This window comes from Apis cerana, linkage group LG1, assembly GCF_029169275.1.
Source record: "Apis cerana isolate GH-2021 linkage group LG1, AcerK_1.0, whole genome shotgun sequence".
NCBI classification, from domain to species: Eukaryota; Metazoa; Arthropoda; class Insecta; order Hymenoptera; family Apidae; genus Apis; species Apis cerana.
In genome coordinates this window covers 3,658,868-3,683,430 of record NC_083852.1, presented here as the reverse complement: position 1 = coordinate 3,683,430, position 24,563 = coordinate 3,658,868, and the positions used below count along the sequence as shown (strand labels likewise).

The 24,563-nt window shown below is 32.3% G+C and overlaps 1 protein-coding gene and 2 long non-coding RNA genes across 6 annotated transcripts in view; 2 read left to right on the top strand and 1 right to left on the bottom strand.

Moving 5' to 3' along the window:
• Positions 1 to 24,563, top strand: part of LOC107994951 (furin-like protease 2) — a 376,396-nt gene that overhangs the window by 263,956 nt on the left and 87,877 nt on the right. The gene's annotated exons all lie outside the window — the stretch shown is intronic.
• The window catches only part of LOC133666442 (uncharacterized), a 133,930-nt gene that overhangs the window by 87,955 nt on the left and 21,412 nt on the right, over positions 1 to 24,563 (top strand). The window contains exon 3 of one of the 2 annotated variants that reach the window (XR_009830612.1): positions 10,192 to 10,241. This is a non-coding gene — a long non-coding RNA (uncharacterized LOC133666442). Of the gene's footprint in view, positions 1 to 10,191; positions 10,242 to 24,563 lie in introns of those variants that run through there. The other variant, XR_009830611.1, reaches the window with a different exon arrangement.
• Positions 8,142 to 12,267, bottom strand: LOC107994906 (uncharacterized). 2 transcript variants are annotated; one of them, XR_009830613.1, is made up of 4 exons: positions 10,822 to 12,194; positions 10,457 to 10,736; positions 9,087 to 9,328; positions 8,142 to 8,766 (listed from the first exon to the last, which is right to left on the bottom strand). It is a non-coding gene; the product is annotated as an uncharacterized LOC107994906 (long non-coding RNA). The 2 variants fall into 2 exon arrangements; XR_009830615.1 differs by having other exon boundaries at positions 9,087 to 10,736; positions 10,822 to 12,267.

Sequence of the window (24,563 nt, the reverse complement as noted above, 5' to 3'; positions counted from 1 at the left end):
ATCGAAATCTTATTTGTTTCGTCCACAATACAACGTCGATCAAAATTTATATATATATATATATATATAAATACTTTTGTTTTGATATGTGGAATCGATTCTTTGAAAGGTGTTTCAACGGATATATTAACACTCTGTATACAGACAGCTGAAAGTTTCCAGACTTGTCGAAGTAAGCGAAAAAGGAGGAGTATGGGAAAGTGGAAACGTATTGTATTGTTTCTTCCTGTCAATGCATACTTTTCCAAACTCGATCCACTAACTTTTCGACTCGACGAAATATCCGCGTTAAATAAAACGATGCAAACACTCAGGGAGTATCATGGAATGCACGTTTCTCTGAAATTATTAGGAATTTAGTAATCCTCGTACTTGTCGCTCGTGAAAAATTTCGACAATTTTGAATTATGTTGTTGTCTCAGTATATGTTCGAAAAAGTATACTTTTCCAAGAAACTAATATATTTAAATTTATTATTATGTGATTATTATCACGTACCGATCAATGCTTATATTCGATCCATTAAGATTTGATCGGATTATATATATATATATATTTTCTCGCGCTTTGCTCGTTTACGATTTATTTATTTAAACTAGTCGAGGATTATTTAATTAATTATCTAATGAAAAAATTGGATTATTAAAGAATATTAGTTAGAATTTAGAAAGAATATTCAGAGAGAAAAATTTAGAAACATTTCTCTTGCGTGCAAAAGTTAAACTCAACTTGACAATACCGAGAAAGAAAGGAAATCCATCCAACGAGAAAACTGAAATTCCTTTTTCGTGTGATCCGAATTCAATGACTCGAAAACGACATTTGAAAAAGATTAAATTTATTCAGAATCTTTTTCACAAGGATCCCCTCTCGCACAAAAGATCAACTCGTCGAGAATACCGAAAGTAAAATCTATCCAACTGAGAAAACTGAAATTTCTTTTTCATACGATTCAAATTTTCAAACAACTCGGAAACGGCATTTGAAAGGGAAATTCATTGACAATCCCTACCAACAACTTCCCGAACCCATCCCTCCCGCTTCGTGTGGGCTCGAGAAGGATCGTGTCCTTCTGATCTCGAGCGGATTAATTCGACAAAAGAGTCCTCGAAAGAAAGCCAAGTGTGTGTATATATCTATGTGTCCTTATTCTTGGTTAGCACAGAGTTAGAAAAAGAGAGGAGGAGTAAAAGTAAAAATCGTAGCCACGTCTTTCCGGTCCGTTTACGCGACAAAAGGAATTGTTGCCTATGGGCAAGCTCCTTGTGCAGCTTCACAAGTTACTGGATTCCTTGAGAACTGGTTACGTCAAATATCCGTGGAAAGGACGTTGCTTTAATGTAAAAATGGTCAAAAAGAGGATCGATCAAGTTTTTACGCAAAGGTCGAAAGCACCAACCGTGGATTTTCTTTACTCCTCTTCGCTCTTCCCTTCCTTCTCTTTGCCTTTTCTCGATGGCAAGAAGGAATTTCAATCCCTGTACGAGCATCGACGATGTAGGGATAAATACATACTTTGGAACGTTTTGATTTGGAAAGAAAATTTTTTTACGGTTTGTTTTTTTTTTCAAGTATTTTTTTAGTTGATACAATGGTATCTAATTTTGTTATTATAATTTGAAATTCTTTGTGAGAAAAGGTTATTTTTTTTTAATTTTAATCGGAATGTTTATGGTAGTTAATCAAGAATGGTTTAATCAAGAATTGATCTTTATAAAATTATATGAAGTATTTTAATAAAATATTAGAAAAAATTGTTAATAGGAGAGACTTTTTTTTAATTGTATTCATCAATGTTTATTCTTTTTTTTTTTTTGAAAATCTAACTTGAATTGATTAAAAATTTGTTTTATATATGTTTTATATGTATAATTGTAAGAATAGGCAGAATCAAAAAAATTCGATGAAATTTAATAGTTAACATCTTCATCATCATCGTTCCAAATATCTATTCAAAAATGTTACGAAAATTGTAACTAAACTTGGCCTGAAAACTGAATTCCTCTTTTCCACGTCAATTCGAATTCGAGCGTGCAACGAGAGTTGTTTCTGCGATTTCCATCGCTTTCATGTCGTAAACGAGTGCGAGCCGATCGAAAACAAGCTTGAATTGTACGATTTTTCGTGAGAAAAAAATTACGAGTAAATCTAGTAATTCGATTTGTTTTTCGAAATCATACTCTGTACGATGTATTTATACTATTTCTGATTAAATATTAAAAACATCGTTACAACATCGATGGTATCGTGAAAATAATTTCATCGAAATTTTGAAAACATTTTAATATTTTTGTTTATCAAATTTTTTAAATTATAAATTATTATTGCAAAAGGAAAAAATTTGGTAATAAAAAATAAAAAGTTAAATTTGATTTCTTTGAATTAGTATTAATTAATACTCGTTACATCTAATAATTCTAATTTCTATTATTTTTGAAAATTGATATCAGAATAAAATACGAGAATTTCTCCACAATGATTTTTTTCGTCTCCATTCATTTATATATGTAATTTGTAAATCATATAAAATTTCTGAATCGTTCATTTCATATTAATCAGGATCGAGAATTATTTAATTATTTTTAATCTGGATAAATCTTAGAATTATAATTACCACTATTATGTTGATTTTTATTTCCACTTAACATTATTCGTTTTCATCGAGTAACGTATTCTTTTCCTGATGCCTATAAAATTCTCTTCAATTAATTTCCGTAATTACGCTCAATTGTGTTCCATAAAATACAATAAGTATAATTACGTAAGAGATCTTTTGAGGAAATATCGTTAATGGTAAATAAGTTTTTAAGTTTTTGAAGCTAAGGAAAATATGGCGTAATCGATGATCGTATAATATATTTATTTAGTGATAATTTTTTTTCATGAAAATTCTCTTTCTTCAATTTTTTAAAAATCATTCTAAACATTTCAGAACATCTTTTACTCTTTTACTTTAGACAACTACTGTTGCACAAATATTACCCTAACTCCAAACATACAATATTATCCGCAATATATTTTATTAAGATCGTGAAAAGACACTTGTTCTCGCATAACAAATATTTCCATCTCGATCGTAACATCGATTTTGTAAACCCGTTCTACCATTCATCCGTTTCCAATTCGAAACATTTGGAAAAAGAGGAAAGAAAAATAGAAAACAAGGCGATCTCTATTCTCTCGTAGAGGTTACAATCGCGGATCGAGCCGCATAAACAACGATGTAATTCGTTCGTGGATCGACACGTCCCCCACTCTTCCCTTTTTCAACCAATCTGCGTATCCGCGTATCCGTGTCCTCTCATCGTTTACCTGCCATGCGTGGCAGAAACAGCCGCGCCCGCGTATGTTTCAAAGCAATTTGTATCCATGAAATACGACCCACCCGTTATAAGTTAGTGCGCCTCCCTTATTGCTCGTCGTCGCGCAGTAGTTTCGTCGTTGTTCGCGCCGTTTCCTCGCCCAATTCCTCTCTCTGTCATCCCGTGTAATCTAACGAACACGAGTCGTGTGAGGGATTAAGTTAGGAGCATCGTTGAAACGTAAAGCGTTCGAAGAATAATATACAATAGTAAAAGTATATTCGATTTCTTATTCGATTATTCTCATTCGTATAATGATTAATAATTGGAATTGAGAATTGTTGAAATAAAATTCGAGAAATAATACAGTGGCAATGTAAAAATATTCGCGTCTGATTTCTCATTTGTGTAATGCAATTGTAAATGAATCTGGATAATTGGAATTGAATATTGTTGGAATAAAGAACAAGAATATAGAATGGCTGTAAAAATATTCCTGTCTGATATTTCATTTTAATTGTAAATTAATCCGATCGATAATTTGAATGTGGCTCTAAATATATTTGTAACTAATATATACCTAGTTTCTCGTTCTTTGAAATATCATCCGTGTTATCCATTGTTGGTAATAAGTTTGAAAAATAATAATAGCGTAATGTATAATAGTTATAAAGATATTTATATTTCTTATCCCATGGAATTAGTCATTCGTGATAGTTTCATAGTGTATGTTAACTTTAAAAGTATTTACGATTAAAAGTATTTGATGCCCAATTTTTTTCATGAAATATTATTCACGTAATATCAACGTAACTTTGTGTAGACATTATCATATTAATTAAAAAAACAATTTTCAATACACGCAAAATCGTATCTACGTTATATTTATCGTTGAATTTAAACGGTAATTAATTAGAATATGTCCCAAAAAGAGGCATTCGAATATATCCATCGACAATTATTCTTAGAATAATTGTTCCACGAATCTCGTCTTATTTTTCTGCCAAGAACCCGAATAGATATAAATCGAAATTTCAATTTCTTGTGGCAAGAATGTGCGATAAAGATCCGTAAATATCTCGTACGTGTACACACGCACACACACTTATACACACACAAACTTCCAATGAAAATTTGATATGGAGGTTATGGTCCATTCATTTCGATAGTTAAAACGAGATGCCCGTTAAACATTTCGTTTCCATCTTTTCGTATTCCAATCTACTTGAAATCGTTTCGATCGCTCTGTAAAAGCGAGAAAAAAAAGAGAAAAGAAGAAAATGGCCGAGAAACCTCTCTCTCTCTCTCTCTCTCTCCCTCTCTCTCCTTCCAGAGATTTTAAATGCTCGCATAAAGAAATTGCTTTTGGTAAATCCTTGCCAATGAACAGTGTCCGTTCCATTCGATGAGGGAGGAAAGGAGGAAGAGAGGGGGTTGGGAAACGAGATAACGAGAGTGGCATCTAATAACAGGGAGGACGTGGCTCGTATGCAAATGCAAAGGAGAAGTAAATTTCTGTTCCAACCTAGAACAAATCAGTTTCTCTATGGCAAAGCTATTCACGTTTCAACCGTGACCGGCTTTTGTACCCGCAATGCTAAATTATTTTCGCGATTTTATCATAACGAATCGATTATCTTTCCTCTTCAGAGATATTTAAGTGTTGATATTGCTTACTTTTAATATAATTACAATATTGAGTGTTATAGAGCGGGCAGTTTTTTAGAAAAACATGAAAACGATATTTTCAAACCAATCCAATATTTCGATCAAATATATCAAAATGTATTACAAACAAGACTCTGTGAAACAGGATTCTGTGAACAATAAGTCCTAGGAATTTTTCTTCCGGGTTGGTCAAAATTTAATAGTTACTTTAATAATTTAATTGTATTGCTCGAAAATACCAAACAGAAATTAATAAATTTATAATTCTTACTGTGATATGATTTAATTTATGATTATTATTCTTATAATTTTAATAAGTAATTGTATTAAAGTAATTTTATTTTAACTAAATTTTTAACTAGTTACTTTTTCAATGAGTTAATCCTCCAACTCTAGTTGACACGTGTCTCATGATTCTTCAAGATGAATATGAAAGGGCGCGAACTATTGAACTTTGTTAGCATCTCGCGAATTCGTTCAGTGACAAACTCGTCGTCGTATGGACTTTGCTCTTGATCGTTTAAAATAGAACTTCTGGCAATGAATCAATTTTATATAGCTCCATCGTGATCATTTACTGAGATTACGGACAAGAGTTTTTGTTATTAGATAAAAATTTTTTCTTCCTTTTTTCCTCAATCCGCGTTCGTATATTATATTCCACACGCGGAATTAAATAGATCCGATATGGAAACATGTTAACAATGTTTATTTATAAGCCATTCTTCTATAAAAAAAAAAGAAAAAAGAAATATAAAAGAGTTATAACCGATCGAACTTAATAAGATCACAATGGAGCCGAAATCAAAAACACGTGTTCACACTTCAAAGATTCGCGGACAAAAGAGGACGTGGAAACGAAACTGGCGATTGACGACAATGCAGTTACTATCGATAAAGCACGCTCAATAACGGTAGACACGGTATGAAGAAAAATATATATGTATATATGAAAGTTAGGTTATAAATTTTTCGTCATACTCGGACAAATTCGTGAAAATCTCTTCGATGGACACGGATAGATGGAAAATGTATGGAAAACGCGTATTAACAGAAAATTTATAGATCGTAAATTTTTCGTCGTAATTTTCCGTTGTAAAATCTCTTCGATAGACGATAGATACAACACGCAATTTATAAAAATAAATTCAAGTTTTAGCAAATTGATCCATGTAGCTCTTCTTATCTCTATGATCGAGACACCTGGCTAATATGTAATTCGATACTGACAATAAAAACCGAATACGAGTGAAATTTTCATGGAATACGTGTTTACATTTTTTGTCGTTAATACACATTGCGTTTAACCGGCGAACGTTGAAACATAATTAAAAATATGTCGGGAACAAATTTTGTTCCATGGAACAATTCGTTTCAAGGTTTACTTTGTGTCCGTTTAATTATTTTTTATTTCGATTTCCCTACGGCCTTTGTAACCTTTCCGTCTACTCTACGAGATTGGTTGTTGTTGTTTGAAAGAAAAGTTACGATAATATTAATCGAAAAAATCGTTTCGTCAACCGTGTTTCTCCCCTCTCATGGAATCTTATTTATTTCGAATATTGTAGAAAATCTTATTTATTTCGAATATTTAAAGAAAATTTTATATTTCATATATGTAATAGAAAATTTAGATTGGTATGCATGAATATCATTTTCGAATCCATCGTCGCGCTTTTAATCAGAGCGATTTATTACTTGAGAATAATTTTATAATTACAATATAATTAATTCGATTACAAATTTTCAATTTTACAAGTCTGTTTGAATTGGGTTTTTATATGAAAATAAAATTCATTCTAATTTATGCTTGGCCTGCTTTTGTTTCCTTCTTTTATCTTCGCGGTGAACGAATGCGAAATAAAATCGCGAGAATTTCACTGCTGCGCGGAACGATAAATTGCAATTTCTTCGAAACAACGAACGCTGAAATTTTGTATTGTATTATTGTTGCATTGCTAATTGTAATTTTCAAACGTATAAATTTGTGTTAAGATTGCTTATACATCTATCGTTTACAATTTATTTTCGCTTAAAATTTGCAGAAATAATAGAAATAATTAATCGTTGAAAACTTATGAATATGTCTATATTTTTTTATTTTTTTTCCTCGAATAATAAAATTTCTTTTATTTCACTGCTATGCAAGTATGAAATCTTCAATTCGTATCTCCTGTTTGAGGCGCCATAAATATACTATAATATAGCTCATAACTTGTTCTCGAAAGATTCCATGAAACACGATCCCTCTGACACGAAAGACTTCTCGAGGCTGGCAAAACAATTTAATTTAGTTTAACGTGCTTTGAATTCGTTCCCGCGCTTAGAACGGATCTCATTGTCGACATCGCAACGGCACGGTGAAAAGTCTCGCAGAATTTACCGGGTAAAGTGGTTAGTTTGCGAGTGCACTCTACTTCCTTCCGTCAAAAACTGCTGTACCATCCAAGAGCTGAACAAAATATATACGAGCCACAATTTGTCGCCTCGATTTAGAAAAATGTGCGCTAAGCATGTGATTGGTCTTTTGTGCCTAAAGTGCCGTGGCTCGGTTGGTAAAGGCGAGTTTTAATTGATGACACTTGCGAGTGATGCATACGGGCAGTGTTAAAACGTAAAATGAATTTGAACGATTTTAAACATTGCATAAATGTGTGTGTGCGTGCGCCTAAATTGATGCTATTATCATCTACTATCATGAGATTATATAATCGTTTATATTACGAGTGAACGAATGATAATTTATTTTAACTATTTGCGATTGATTGACTGTAATAATTCTAATTGTACACTAATGTGAATTGTATCGTTGCTGAATTCTATTTGATTTGTATTATATTTTTAACTATTCTATTGATTTAATCTAGAAGACTTTCGTCCAATTATTATTTTTCATAAAAATGCAAAAAGGAGGTTAGTTGCGTTCGTTTCTATTAGTTCCGTTGCAAGACACTAGGCGCGCAAATGTGACTCGTGAAGCGGTCATTGCTATTGTATTCTGTGTTTAAATCGAGGATTTGAAAAGCGTTAGGGAATTGTATCCATGTTCGTAAATCGTTATACTATTGAAGATACTCAAGCTGAAAATAAAATCTAAGAGGCTATCTGATAATTTGTCAACAAGTCTTGGATTTGCCTTTAACAGGCAGTGAAAGTAAATATTCAAGTGAGTAAAATACATTATCATTTTATTAGTTAAACAATTTTTTTATATAACGGAGCAAAATTCATAATGAATCTAATAGGACTTATACAAAGACAACTGATGAGTAGTACTGGATTTGCTTAGCTTTACTCTCAGATATAGATAATTGTACTAATTTCCATTCTTTTAATTCTATTATCTCGATATGGCTGAACAATTGGCCTAAAGTTCCAAGCTCCTTTCTGTTGTCCATAAGTTTTCTCTCAGTATTGTCCATAGCACTGATCTCCAAGCTTCCACTACTCTAATTCTATAACTTTTTTCTCAATATTTCTTGAATAGCACTTGCTTAAAGTTCCCCCATTCTGTTCATTCTACTGTCCATAGCTTTGCTCTCAGTAGTTTAAAGTTCTAAGCTCTCACTCTGCTATTTTTGCTATCCATAACTTTCTCCTCAATATTGCTGAATAACAGTAATCCAAAGTTAAAAAAGTTTTTAGTCTGCTTTCATTCCCCGTATCCATAAATTTGCAGTATTGCTGAACAGCAGAGTGATCTAAAGTTTCTTAGCTCTCACTTTGCTAGATTCGCTGTCCACAATTTTGTCCTTTATGCTCTAAATCTCTAGCTTCCATAGCTTTGTCTTCTAATCTAAAATTTTAAGCCATCACTTCACTTATTTCATAACTGTTCATGATCTTATTGTTGAATAAAAATTTCATATATATAAATATATACAATTATCAATACAATATTATCAAAAAGCTTGCTTATATATATATTAATCATGTTTCTCTTTATCAATTAAATAAGAATAGAATAAGAAAGACATTCTGTTCAAATAAAATAAAAAGTTTACATAATAAAATCTTCCTGTTATAATATAATTGAACAAAGCAAGTGTTTTGATAAATTGTATAATAATTGATCAATTTCTTGTATTTATTGAAAAGTTTCCACTCGCCATATACACACAACTGTCTTCACTCGGGGCATCGCTGAATTCCCCTGGGAAGGATGAAGTTTTTTACCTTCGACCCTCAATGTCCGTTTTCCACGTCGCAGTCCGCGGACTTTCAAAGTGCATAAAAGTTAGCGAAAAATTTCCCGTTTATGTCGAAACTTTACCCGGTAATGAAATTCTACGTTGAGAAGAGTGAACTCTTTTCGGTCGTCGATCAGCTTCCGCCATTCACGCGTCTTATGTGCTCCCCTGAAAGAGTGTCAACCATTTTGCCAGCATATACAACGAGGGCATAAGAGATGAAATCGTGGGTGTAAAGCTCGCGTGATCGACGACGCGTTGTTGCTTAGAATCGTGTTAAAATTGTAGGATCCGTATCTATCAATTTTGAGTTCTTTTATTTCTTTTTTTAATTTAAAAAATTTTTATCTTTTTGCTGAATTTTTTTCTAGTTATCGAATAAGCAAGTTGTATGAGTTTTTTTTTTATAATATCGAAAGTATAATGGAAAAATTTTGAATTTATTCGAGTTGTCCGTTTATTTCGAATATTCGATTAATTAATAAATTAACTTCGATTTTAAATATTGATTAAATCTCGACCACACGTGATTAAGCTGTGGTGGTCTTTAATTAGATGTATTTGATTTAAGTATATTATTTCTCTGCATTTTGATCGATTGATGTAATTACATCGATTGAATTAGGAAATTGTACGTCATAATACTGGGCTATGGTCAGATAATAACATGTGCAAGTGACATATAGTATATTTAATTTGTGCTTATTTAATTGTGGCGATTAATTACTTTCAATTAAAGAGGAATAGAAAATAAATATTCTATTTCTACGGAAATGTAAAAGAAGAATATTAAAAATTAGTGAAAAGACTATATATTTGAAGCAACAAAATGTGTAATATAATAAAAATATCTTCGACACTTAAGAAAAAGTATTTTCGTTTCAGTTTAGAATTTTTTAATATCGATGACAGTTGAGAAATTAAACTCGTACGTGTTTAAGTTTCTTTTCCACCACGAAATTGGAAAAAATGAAAATAAAAAATTTATTCGCAAGGAATGAAAATTAATTTAATTTCTTCGTTTGTTTCAGGTGAGCACAATTTTCAACCATATCGTGCGATCTAAATATATTCAATTTCTGTAAGTAATAATAAGTAATTTTTATCTGTAAGTAATCTTTAATCAAAAAATATATTTTCCGCCGTATTCACGATTCAGAAAAATAATATTTAAAAATTTTTTATTAAATGATAGTGATGTACAATTTTATACACGTTCACGAAATCAGAAAGATTCACTCGTTATGAAAATGTAAAGCAAGGGTTAAATTTACGCGAAAGGTAAAAATTTCTTACAACATTTATTATTTTGGAATCGTTATTTCATCATCTGCTCTTCGATAACGGACTACCATGTCATACATCTTTTCACGTAGGGCCTGTAAAAATTCTCGAGTGGGTGTAAATCGATTTTAGAACATTGACACTTGGCTCGAGGCGTTTCCTCTCCTTGCAAAAAACGATGGAGAATATAACTTTACCAAAGGATTTGGAAACACAATATATAGAGTGAGTCAATAAAAATTATTAAAATATAAAATATTAAAATTTGCGTAAAAATTAATCTTGTTGCACTCTGGAAAAAAATTAAATATATTTAAACATAAGAATTTCGATGTGATCAAAAGAGAAGCTTTGGATGACACTTTTTATCGACTCACCACGCATATTGTACACAATTTTTATTTTAGCTCTCAAGTTTTCTTATGTTTCCGATATTGACACTTCGATTTACACACGTCTATTCGAGAAAATGTTCTCGAATTCTTTTTTTTTCTTCTTAAATCACATTAATATTTATTGCTCTAAAACACTTGTGATAAAGAAAGTATAACCACAAATTATAAGATTTCTTGCTAGAATGCAGGAAATCTCCATTTATATAGGATTAGATAAAATATATATATTTTTTTTCGTATAATTCGTTCTTCCATTTCCTTTTTTTCGCGTTTAATCTTCGATCCTTTTTAATAGCGACCTCTTTCCTAAAAGAATCTTGTATCCCGTTTCTTCCTTCGCAGCTTTTTCCGTAAGAGAGAGAGAAAAAAAGAAGAAAAAATGGGAAGAAAAACCTGAGAAACATCCCTAGCTTTCGTTTTCTCTACTTCTTGTCCCCCTTTCTTTCTCGCGCCTTTTATGATGCTACGCGAAAGAATGTAAAGTAGCGTTCTGGAATAATCACACGATAAGAAAAATAGCTTCGTATGTTTGCTCCCCATTACAATGGCAATTTTCATTTAGAAGCCTCGAGTGGTTATCAACTGTAATGCATTTGATGTTGTTGCAAATGTTTCTTCTTCCTCCTTCCTTATTTCTCTAGCATTACCACTCAAAATTGCAACTCGAATTATCAAAGATGTAGAATGCAACAATTTTTAATTAAACTATTTAATAATTAAATTAATTAAAATATATAGAACAATAATTTCAATTGATTAAAATTTAGAAAATTTTACAGTAATCATTCTTACAACAGTGAGTGCATTGCCCCATAATAGATACAACCAAGAATTCCTCGTTCCTCCTCGATTAAAATTGCGTGATAGGATCAAGCGAGTTAAATACGAAGATTTATTTTCATCCGCGATGATTCAGGAATTAAGATCAATCTGAAAAACGTACTCCGCCGATTGAGCCGTTGCGCAGATATGCACTCCCATAGCGGGTGATTCAAAAAAATAAGAATCAAAATTTTCGCAACGATTCGCATGCAAAACCGTCGAAGGTAACGACCGCCTTCCGGTGATTACACAGTCTCGCTCAGTTCCTTACTTAACAAACTTCTTTAAACGATCTTAACTTAGGCGCACTTAGATCGCTGACTGGGAATACCGAATACCGTCCGGATGAGAGTCCACTGAATAATTTCACGATCACGCCAACGAAGACGACGACGAATTTTCATGAAAAAGCGCGGTATCGCTCCCGGCGTACACCATCCACCGTTTCCAACGCGCGCTCGTGTAACCTCGAGCATCCTGCACACTCGTATTCCCAGGCGGTAGTATCGGTGATGGTGGTGGTACCTACCATAAATGGTAGTTGGCGTTTCTACATTTAAAATGAGCCACGCTTTGCATAATTGTACGCCGATCTCTGTGCACGTACGCTCCACTAATACATTTCCGCACGGCACCGGCTCCTCTTCCACCAACTCCCCCCTCCAGATATTTCGAACCTCGAGAGGATCGAAAGATAACGTTTAGGTCGAGCGAGATCTTGCTACTCGATGATTTTTCTTCTTTCTTTGTCTATTTTTTCCCCTCTTGTTTTTTTTTTTTTTTTCAAAGATTTCGAATTCCGAGATATTACCATTTTTCCACCACCTCTATTCGTGACGTTGATGTTGACCGAGCGGAAAGTTGGATGACATGGCGGTTTAAAGACTGAATGCGAAATGTTTGAAGGAATTTGTTTTATCCGTGCACAGCCTGGATAGTAGTATGTTTCGGTGAAATACTATTTGTAGTCAGCTTGGAAAATTCTCTGCAATTTCACCCCTGTATTTTTTTCCCCCTCGTTGGTTTTGTTTTCGAGGAGGATTTCCTCTTTTCTCTTTTTTTGGTTTTGGTTTCCGTTTTCGTTTTTTTTTTTTTTTTATTTGTGCGCTGCGTCGAATTATGAATTACAATCGCTGGCGAGTTAAATACCGAGCGAAAGAGAATATCTCGAATAATAAATAGGGTATGTTACGACGGAGCCGTGCGCTGAGTGTCATCAAGTGTTGGTTTAAATAACGAATAGAACTTGAATGTTTGCAATATTATCGTTTAATTCAATAGAACGTTTTTTTTTATTGGAATAAAAAATTCGCAATTTTAAACGAATAATTTTTCCTACTTCCAGTTTCATTTTCTCATAATCAAAGGTTAATTTTAGATTTCTGAAATGAGAAGAAATATTTTTGCCCGTCATTTTTTCACGATAAACTCTCCCATAATCAAAAAGGTTTGTTTAAGTTTTCTAACGAGGAGAAAATAATTACTTCCATTTTCTCATAATTAAAATTCCTAATGGAAAACATTTTTTTTTTTAATTCAAATTTTCGTAATACAATATTTGTACGATATCCCATTCGAGCTAATCGTATTTTAATCTCTTGAAGAGAAGTGTAACACTTCCCTCAAATCTTCAAATGTTCCAAAAATGTTCCGTATCATATATTCGAATCTCGTATCGTAGCGCCATCTCGTTTCCCTCGTCCTCTCGAATAATTACGGGTTCCGGTTGGTCCACCACCTTTGATATCCACCGCGAAATCAGTCGTACGATATTAATTCCAAGGATAGAAGAAGCAAAACGTGTCCCTCTTCCTGTGATATCCGGTTCACGTCCGCAAGGTGAAACATCAAAAATCAGCTTTTCCACGGTAACGAACCAACGTGGCTTGTGGAATATCCCCCCCCCCCTTTCTCCTTCCCCTTGGACAGGAAGTACGATAGTCGTTGGTATCATCAGACTGAAAAAAGATACGGTGGCAAAAGGTTTTTCCTCTGCGACAGGGTCTGGAAAGAGATGGTGTAAAAGGGAGAGAAAAAAAGAAAAAGAGAAAGAGAGAAAAGAGAAAGTTTCTTTGAAAGAGTTTCTCTGATTCGCAGACTCGCTTGTTTTTAGCCTCGTCCGCGAGATGGCGCGCGAGCGCAAAATGGACGGATGTTATTAAACACGGATGTATCTCGTCAGTTGAATTATTAATCGAGGGACGCCTTCGGACGATAATGATATTTCTTCGGTCTTGTGAAATCGAGTAACGAAGAAAGAAGAAGAAGAAGAAGAAGAAGAAGGAGAAGGAGAAGGAGAAGGAGGCTTTGAAATTTTTATCGCGGATCGGAAGTGGAAATGGAATAGAGAGAGGATTGAGTCGGGATACGTAAGTAGGTGTCACTGAGTGGGGACTATTTATTTGATTCGGAAAGGAAGGGATAAAATTTGAATTTTTTTTTATGATTTAATAATATATATAAGCATGATTGCTGCGTGGAATTTTGAATTCAACGTATTATTATTATAAATTGATGATGAATTTGAAATATTTATTAATTCTAAATGAAATATAGAAGTATTTTATTCTGTCCATATTTTTAAAGTATTTTAAAAGTATCGATGCAGAATATGAAACGCTTATGAAACAATTCAATGAGATAAAACCGAACATTTTTCCGCAAATTTATTATTCTTTTCTAGCAGAATATTAAATTTGCATTGGAATAGAAATATAGAGAATATCTTTTCGCGAAAGAAATTAAAATAAAAAGTTTGATTTTTTGATATAAATATATGTATACATTTAATCATATCCCTTTTAAAATTTAGGATTTTTTTTTATTCACATTTTTCGTCAATATATGTTCTTACATTGTTAAAATATTTTTTCACGTCGATAACGATCATATATATATTTTTTTTTCGTCTCTACATTTGTTGTTTCTTTAACAAATAAATCAATGATTTGTTTTCTATTTTCTATTTTCAACAATGTTTCTCGTTTTAATTACGAAAATCAAAAAAATTCGAAGCTTCTTTTCTATATTTATTTATTTAAAAAATATTCGTATCTTTATCAATAACAAATATTGAATAACTTTATTTGTCAAATTGGAAATTGGTCAATTCGTTTTTCTGTTTTTTCTTTCCCTTTTATTTTTCTTTTCTTTTTCGTTTATAATTATTATCGATTACCGCATCAATCCATTTACAAACATATGAAACGTGGCTTTTTGCGCAGAACGTTTGAATACAGGTGGAAAAAACGAAAAAAAAATGGTGTATGTATTGATTCCCTTTATATCGATGCTTTGGAACAGCTTCGTGAACGAATGCGCTTCATATCTGTTCGTTTCGAATTCATTTGGGGACGCGGTCTATGAAATTTTTCAAAAGGCTTCCGATGTTTTGAACTTAACTCTGCGTCTCTGACTTTATATGACTTTATAACAGATATATTACTTCGTAACGTATCGAAGAGTTCAAAATCTTGAAATTTTTCATATCTTTTGCATATTTTTCGCATTTGTCAAACCAGAAAATGAATTGTAATTTTAAATAATTTTTCGTCTTTCACGTGATTGCTATTGACCGTTGATCTACGATTCTCTTTCGACTCTTTCGGCTATTCTCGGGTCTTTACGGATCTTTTCGGGTCTTTTCGGATGCGTTCACTTCTTCGGTGACTTTCGGAACTTTTCGGATCCTGTCGGATATGATCGTTGACACCACTCCTGTCGAAATTTAATGGACGGAATTAGTTTTCAGATGTGATTCGTGTCTTTTTAAAATAAAAATTTTGTCGAGTATATTACATTCATCATTTTCTTATTTTCAAAGATTAAAGATTCAAAGAAAAAAGTTGTATATTTTATATATAAATAAATTGCACTATCAATATTAGAATATCTATAAGATATAACTTATTATTATTACGTGATGTATTGTATCCTGTTTCTATTGAATATCTTATTACATGTCAGAATTGACAAAGAAAGATGAAAATTTAAATTATTCACATAGTTATTCGTGTAAATTGAAAATGACCATAAAAAAGACGATTATATATCTTCAACGTTATATAAAAATTATGGAAGAAAAAAAAACAATTCCAAGTAAAGGCATCCTTGGATGAATTTAATTATATATTTAATTATATACGTAAGATATCTAATGAGGTAAGAATCGTTTTTCATGATTATGTATTTAATTATTATGCGTTATGTTACGTAAATAGGTGCAAATTTTTTTCAAGGATATTCCTTTTTTCTCCACGAATTGTTTCACACGACTAGCTCTCAATTACTGCTTTGAAAATTGCATTCGATCAATCCGCGTTTTTTGTCAATGTCCTCGCGAGTAATCGGATAAAACGATCGTATCTTGTCCCGAGTTAAACATAATCGATAGGATAATAATTAATTTTCGATTATCATGTATACGTATTTTCAATTTTTTTTCTTCTAACGTTAAATGGAATTTCCATAATTTGAAAGATCGATAATTAAGCGCGTTTGAACGATAACGATTTATGATAATAATTCATTATTGGATCTTTGATGCGATAAATGGGAGAAAGATGCAATAAATATTTTCTTAAATTAACTTAAATTTCTTTATCTTTCGATTTCAATTAAAATGGCATGAAGAAATTTAAGAAATGTAACGTTGTTGGCAAATGAAATTCCTTTAAATCATTTGATCGAACGATTTCAATCAGTCTTATACTTTTCGTAAAAAGAAAAAAGGACGAATAATACTTTTATCAATTTATTACAATATAATGATATAATTTATTTTTGTAAATGTTTGGTATTTCAGAACGTGATTATAACAATTTATTAACTTTAGGTATGAATGTTAATTACCTAATATTTCCAACATATTTGATACACGATCACTATATAATTTTATACGTGAAATTCTGTTTGTTGAACATTGTTGCTGAACATTATTGTGTTACCGCGCGTATTTTCTTTTTCTACAATTTCACACAAGGAACTTTGAACGGAATAGCTATTAACCTGTGCCTCTGTTAAACTGCCATTAAATCGCACGCATACCATATTAATGTGCCAAAATTGAACGATAGAAACTGGATGATGAAATTGTTTCGAGAATTATGTTTTACGATACACAAGTGATAATATTAACGAAACTTATTAAACGATACTGATAACAATTTATAAATATTTAGATTTTTTTAAATACGTTTTATAATAAAAAATTTAATCATTATTATTATTTGACAGTTTTTTAAAAATTAAAAATTTTTTTTTCGACATTTTATTTTGTTACTACGTTTATATATTTATACATAAAGCCAAAATTGATATTTGACGATAAATTGACAATAAATAGAGTACATACAAGAAAATCTATTTTTCCTCGCGTCAGGGAACCAAACAGACGAGTCATAGCCAATTTATTACGTCGTTCCCTAGTGGATCCCAAGAGTGTATGACAAAGTGTCATATTTGTTTTTCAATCGGACACTCTCGAGGATTGTAATAAATTTAATTTACTAAATTTTTAGAAAACTACAAATTTTACAATTTTGCACATTTATTATAAATTTGATCAATACGATATCAAAAATCATAATATTATGTGTCAATCAAATCAGATAAGATTAAAGGTATCGGATTTATATTTATATTATAAACTATGTGAAACTGAGTTAGATTAAATTTACGTCAAAGCCATGATTAATTGTTTTTTGCGAAAAAAAAAAGTGCCAAGAATTTTTTTAAACGAGGGAAGCGTGATTCATTTATTAAAACGTAAATAATTATAATTAAAGAAAATCGTTTTAAAATTTTGTATTTGGGTTTTAATTGTGATTTCCTTCTACTTAAAGTAGAGATGTTTATTAAAAATTTAAATATTCGAATTAAGATTTATTTATTTGCCTCTTCCAAGTTTTCCGCTCTTGCGAAATGAATCGAAAATATTCGCGTGATTTCGAGCGATTTGCGTTTGGAACGGATGGCTCTCAGAAAAATCAAACTGTCGTTTCAACGTCTTCATTATCATTTCACGATTCCATCTTTCAAACTATTTATTCATATAGATGGATGTTCTTTCCTGTGTTGCAAATACTTCATGATATTTTTACGATTCAACTTTCGACCTATTCCGTTATAGTATAGTATATATAATAGTATATTCAATATTATAAATCCATTTTAAAATATGATTTATAAATTTTGAAAATTAATTACAATTTATCTTAATGTGAAATTGTGCAGCTTTGTTAAACAACTTTATTTAACTTTTACTTTTGAGTCTGATTCAAACAATTGCGTCTTTTCAATTTTTCATTTAAATAACAATTCATTAAAATATTTATAAAAATATTATTTTGCGATAAATAAAGAAATTAGTTATTTCTTAGTTCTCTATTTAAAAAGAAAAAATTGCTAAGAGGAAAGTTGCAATTTAAAAAAAAAATGTGAAAACATCGGCCAATTTGTCGTAATCTTTCAAGAAAATTTCTGAAGAAAGTTATAAATAATACCACTTCTTTCAATTTATCTGATAAATACCAATGAAATTTTATCTTATTTTCCAAATATGAAGTTTTCAAGTAAAATAAATGATTCGACGAGCCACGTATATAAAATTAAAAAGATTCAGTGAAAAATGAATTCTTTTTAATCTGAACGAATCGTAATGTCGAGGCGTAAAACGAACAAATTTCTCAAACTTTCCGAGTTATTGGCTTAATCTCCTCGTTGTTGATTCGATAAAATCTTTTTATTCGTTGTAATTCGTTAATCGATAGAATTCTTCAAGGAAGTAATTTACAAAATGATTATTCACTTTTTAGATCCATCATCGTTCTTAATAATTCAACGATTTTTCCAAAGATCTACGCAGATAAAGATAAAGATTACACGATAGAATAACAAATCACATAACATTTCTCATTTGGTAATAAAAAAATACAATACTCAAAAATTCTCGAGAGAATTAAATCTCATATCACAATTACTAATAAAATCTTTGAAGATTTACCATAAATTTTTATATTTCTTTATTTTAATATATTCTATTCAATATATAAATTAATTAATTAATTTATTCAAACAAAAATAATCATTTACGGTGATATTTGATAATCGTCTGGCACACGCACTTTTCTCGATTAAGGAAATTTTACTCGAATCATTGGACACGCGTAACGATTACAGTCCATCGTTCCATAGCGAAAGATTATCAAAGATGGAGGTTTCCCCTTCCTGATCTTCTTCCTCTTCGTTACACAGAAATTGTCTCGGTCCCTTTCCCGAACAATCTCCGGCAGCACGATCGATGTGGAAAGCAAATCGAAACAAAACAATGATGTAGCTAAGTAAGATTTTTTTTTCGATTTCTCAGTAGGAATCATTAACTATGATCACGTGGCCTGTTCTCTAATCTGCCATCGTTTTATATTCTTCTTCGCATCGATCTTCTTCTAATTAATAACCCTCGTTTTTCTCCGTTTGATTTGTGAAAAATGTTGAATTTCGAGACTTTGAAAATCGAATGAAGTATAAATTTATCAAGATGGAAATTATAGTGGACTAAGATCGATTAATTTTTTGATCATATTTCGAAAGAAAAAGTTTAGTTTAGATGAGTATTGATTTTTTAGTTTAAATGAGAAATTATATATATATTGTAAATTATTGGTTTTGTTAAAGAAGCAGAATCTGAATCTTTAAATCTGTTTTTCTCGAAAACGTTAAAAGTAAATATAGAATACTTGTGCGGTATTTGTACTGTCAATATGTTTTCTTGTAAGGAGAAAATCTGTTTGCAACAAGTTTTTTTACAAAACAGGATATTTCTGACTTTTAGCTTTTTCTACTTTCAAGAATATAAAAAGAAAGAATATAAAAATGCGTTTACGAAGAATTACACCAAATTAAAGTTTCGATAATTACGTTCCTGTTTTGTAATTTATCTTTTTGAGAGCGAGAAACTCTTTTACAATTAATCGAAACTTTTTAACAATTTCAATCTTGATTGTCTTAATATTTTTTTTTAGCTCTGGATCTCGTTATATTCGCCTAAAAACTGTGAATATTAAATTCATATTTTTAAAAATGTGAAAGTAAATAAATTTAAAAAATTCAAATCTTTCTAATATCTTTAATGATCAAATTATATAAGATTTTCACGCTCGATAACGTATTAGTTCGAGGATAGCTCGATAAATTGTTAGCAGTCAAATATACAAACTTCGCGTCGCAAAGCGCGGAATATATAACGTGAACGTATTTGCAGAGTTGCCAAGTCGAAAATCTTGGCCGAACTTTGACGCGCGATGTCGAGTTTACCTACCGAGTCACAACGCACGTATGCTTCGTTACATAAATCAGCTTTCGCATAGTAGTCACGTATAACTGCGGTGCTTATTACATTGAATTTTCACCGCAGCACTGTAAAAATGAAGAATTCTTCGTGGTATGCACGAGCATGAATATTCGTTTATCATTTTTCCTCGTAACTTGGAACGAGGAGTTTTCGTTTTCAATTTTTCCGCCTATCAATTTTATTCTTAAGGCGGGAAAGGAAATATCGACGCAGAAGAGAAGAATTACTTTTGTTGAGGATTTTTAAGACAAAATAAAACTTGTGCAATTAAATTGGTGAGAAAAATCAAAATTTTGAAGCGCGTCTTTACTTGTATATATATATATATATATATAGATCGAATGTTTATATTTCGTAAAAATTAGGTTAGGTTGTGTCAATTCGTAAAAAGCGAAACTGTACTTCTCTACGATTTTATTATTGCGTTTTTAAAAATTTGCGTGATTATATCAAAACAATTTTTGATGATATGTTTATAAAAATTCGAACAACGAATTAAGTACGATTAGAAAATTCTGATTTCCTAATTAGATTAAAGTAAATTATTGATAAGAAAGATTAGGTGGTAATCTCTGTCATGTGACACGTAGAAACTTTTTGATTTCATCGCGCTATATTCCACTACGCACTCAGAGCGTATGAAATTGTCTCTTGTGCTAGCAAAGATACGCGTTAAAGTGGTAAAGCTTGTTCTCAACGATTCTCTTTGCTTCCACGTGGCTTTATCGTTTGAGCAGCAAAAGCGATGCGTCTAGAGTTGAAGACCAGAGATGCTTTTCCAGCGATATGAGCGATGAAATAAAGAGCGGTTGAAAATAGAACGGAAAGAAGGGTTGGAATAAATATCGACAAAGAATGAGTGAAGAGGGAAGGGAGGAAAGGGAGGAAGGGAAAAAAAAGAATATCATAAGTGAAAAACGATCGATAAGATTTGCTTTGATCTTTACGTTCACGCATAATTGATAATTTAAAAGTTAGAATTTAATAGTTCATCAAATTAGGCTCGATAAAATTTTTGTCAACATTGCTGAATTACCAATCAGTTAAAATTTGAAATCTCTTCTACTTCATTGATTTCGTTCTCAGAATTGTTGAACAGGCTGAACTATTTATTTTTCATTAATTTTACGATCGATAATTTTGTCCTCGACTTTGCTGAGTCTAATCTCTCAACCCTCCATTTTATAGCATGCTGAGTAAATAGTATAATAGTTTAAACTTCTAAGCTTCCACTCCGTTAATTTCTCAGCCCATAACTTCGTACTCGGTACTGCTGAGCAGCAGTAACTTTAATTTCCAAATACTTTCACTTAATTTCATTCTTCTCAGCATCTCAGCATTAAATTTCTAAGCTATTATTGTCCACTTCGTTAATTTCCATAGGTTTGTTCTCACTATTATTAAACAACTGCAAGTTGAACTCAAGTCCCCAATAATTCTCAATCTATAACTTCTGCATTCTGCTGAAAAGTAATAATAGCTTTCAACCTCTAATTTCACAGCCCATAGCTTCGTCCTCAGCAACAGTTTGCCGAGTAAGAGTTATCCTAAACAAGCTTCCTCATTTTCGCTGCCCATAACTTTCTCCTCTCTATATTGCACGACTAATCCACTAATAATTTTCCAATCTATAACTTTATCCTCAGCGTTGTTAAGCAGCATTGGTCTAAAGTTTCCAATCTCCATTTCTCTCCAGTCCTTGTTTCTCAGCATTGCCTGTATAATACCTGGACTAGACTAAAGACCGCTCCCACTTCGTTAACTTCATATTCCTGCAACCCAATTATTTATATCTGCCAGAACAAGAAGAGTAAACTTGCAGAATATACACGTAAACGTCATGTTCATGCGTTTGAAGAAACGATTTTTTCGCTTCCCTGTTGCAAATGAGGTACGCACGTGGTGCAGATCGAAATATCGAAATATCGAAACTCATTTCGATTCAATTTCTCTCGATGAATTTAACTCGTCTGCAAATATCCTTTTCCAATAATTCGAATGGCCTCCTCGTACCGGATAAATGGATCAGGGATCAACCATTTGTCAAGGGACAGTACTCTTCTTTCCAAGACTTGTGTACAATCGTTCCTTCTTCCGTTTTTTTCTTTTTTTTTTTTGTTTGATCGCATTAATCTCGTGTCTTTGGTATCTTTTTTTTCCCCTTCAAATCTTCCTGTTTCCTTAAAAAGTTTATCGAACCGCTCCCTCGTTCACGATGTCGATACAACGGCGATTTATTTATACAAGATGCGTTTGGAATAGTGAAGGAAAGGTAAAAAGGAAAAATAACGTCTTTTGGAAAAATTTCCAATTCGAGTACGTTCACGAATTTGCATGATTTTTCTGATCGCAATAAAATGAAATGTAGAAACAAATGTATATTTAAACAATTTTTTCTCTCTTTATTATAAATTTTCCAGAAGAAAAAGTTTCCATTACGCGAAATTAAAATTAAAATCAAAATCGTGATCTTCTAATTAGAAGCCAGATATCGAATTTGGTAAAACAGGAATCTTGCTTACCCACGTCTGGCAAAATGCGAAAGTAAACTTGCCACTTCGTTTCCTTTCGTAACTTGATCTTCAACATTAACAAGAACACGCGTTCTTGCACACCTCTCTTCCACACCGTTGGCGAACGAGCACATGCAGTTGTAACGAGGCCGTATAATAGTCAAACTTCACCTTACCTCGCCGTGTAACCGAGAGCAGTTGATCGTGTAGTTCGTTCGTAGCAACTACCTCTTAATCGCTCTCTTTGTTGATATTTGTACGAAGCTCGGAAGGCAGTCGCTAATTAAAGTTAGCCGGAATTAACTTTCGTGTCTCCCGTTTCCCTCCTTTTATTTTTGTCGCCTGCGTATTCCGTTTAATACGGATGAACGGTGGAGAAACAGCAAGGTTTGAAATGTTAATCTAAGCTGTGCTTCTTGTTATGCTAATTACACGTTTAACTCGTTCGCGCGTTTAATCCCTTCGATTAAAAGTCTTTTTAAATTTTTCGCTTTCGTTGATCTTATACCGAGACTCTTTGGTGCACTGTATATAGAATATATTATTATTATTATTATTATTATTATTATGTAAATTGTTTATTTTTATTATCGCATATATTCATGTTCTAATTCTATTTCTTCCATTTAACGCAGTCTTATGGTTATCCATATTTACTGGTTTAATTTCGTCTGTTATTATCCCTAATTCTATTTTCACGATTCATTTCTTTTATAGTTACCGTTCTGGATTAGAATTGGCTTTTTCAACTCATCGAAAAGGATCTACTAAAATTACAATATTTGAATTATTTCAATCTTTTAGCTTTAAAGTTATCTTTTAAAGAATGATTTTTTTTTAATTATTCAAATTTATTTATTTATAATCCAATAAATTGATTTTATGTCTTTAATAATATGAATTTTATATTTTATATATTAAATTATAGGATATTATTTATATCATTAGTCTCAGGAATTTATCAGAAATTTTATTTGTAAATTGAACTCAATACGATTAATTTCAGTTTTCAGATCGATATATAATCACGATCCAATTTTTAATTCTCTATACCTGTCATACTTCCACGCACAATGCTTTCTTCAACATCGAAAGACAAAATTAATCACAAAAAAAATATCCGCGATCCTGTATCTACTTATCGCTCCAAAAACATCGTTTCCAAACACAACTCTCACGTCCCCCCTTTCTTCCACCTTCGTTACGAAAGCCGAATCATCGTTGTCCCGTCACGCTTCATCGACCACCCCAATTTTTCAGCACCCTTTTTCCCCTTTCTCCACCACCGGATAACAAACGATATCATCATCCCTCTTCCGCCTTTTACCTTTTTTTCCCCCCTTTCTTTCAATCTTCTCCATCCTTCCTTGGACGGATGGATACGTTTGCACGATCTCCGTGCGGGTTACACAACGGCCGCTTAATCCTCGACGTTCCATCAAACTCGAGCGCGAGGTTGAGGCTGCTCCCTCCCTTCCTCCCTCCCTTCCTTCCTCTCCCTGGTGGGTTTAGTTACGCGATCAATCGAGAGTGCCCGCTCTTAAGAGTGACACACAACGGTTCTTCGGATCGGACGATCCGAATCGATCGAGGAGAGCTTTATATCCGAATCTCGTCCGGTTATTTGGTTATACGGGACACGTGGCCGGCTTTGGGTTATGGACGAGTTACAGCGCGTAGGTAGTGGTGGGGGAGTCGAGGCTATCTTCGATGAAGTTATCGCGTTTCCCCCTCTGCGCATGGATGGATCTTGGTTTCTCTCGATCCACCGCGCTATCATTCGATTTATCGGATAAACGGCCGGCCGCTCCAGGAGGGAATTTGTCGGGATATTTGTAAAGCGTGGACGTGTATATTCGGGGAGAATCGACGATTCTCCGTGATTCTTGGTGACGGTTAGGTAATTGATGTTAGAAATTGATGTTGGAAAGCTTTGGGTAATTTTTAATGGATAGAATCATTATTTTATATTTGGATAATAATCGATGATGCAATTGACGATATCATTAGAAATTTTGGTATTTTTGAATGGCTTTTTT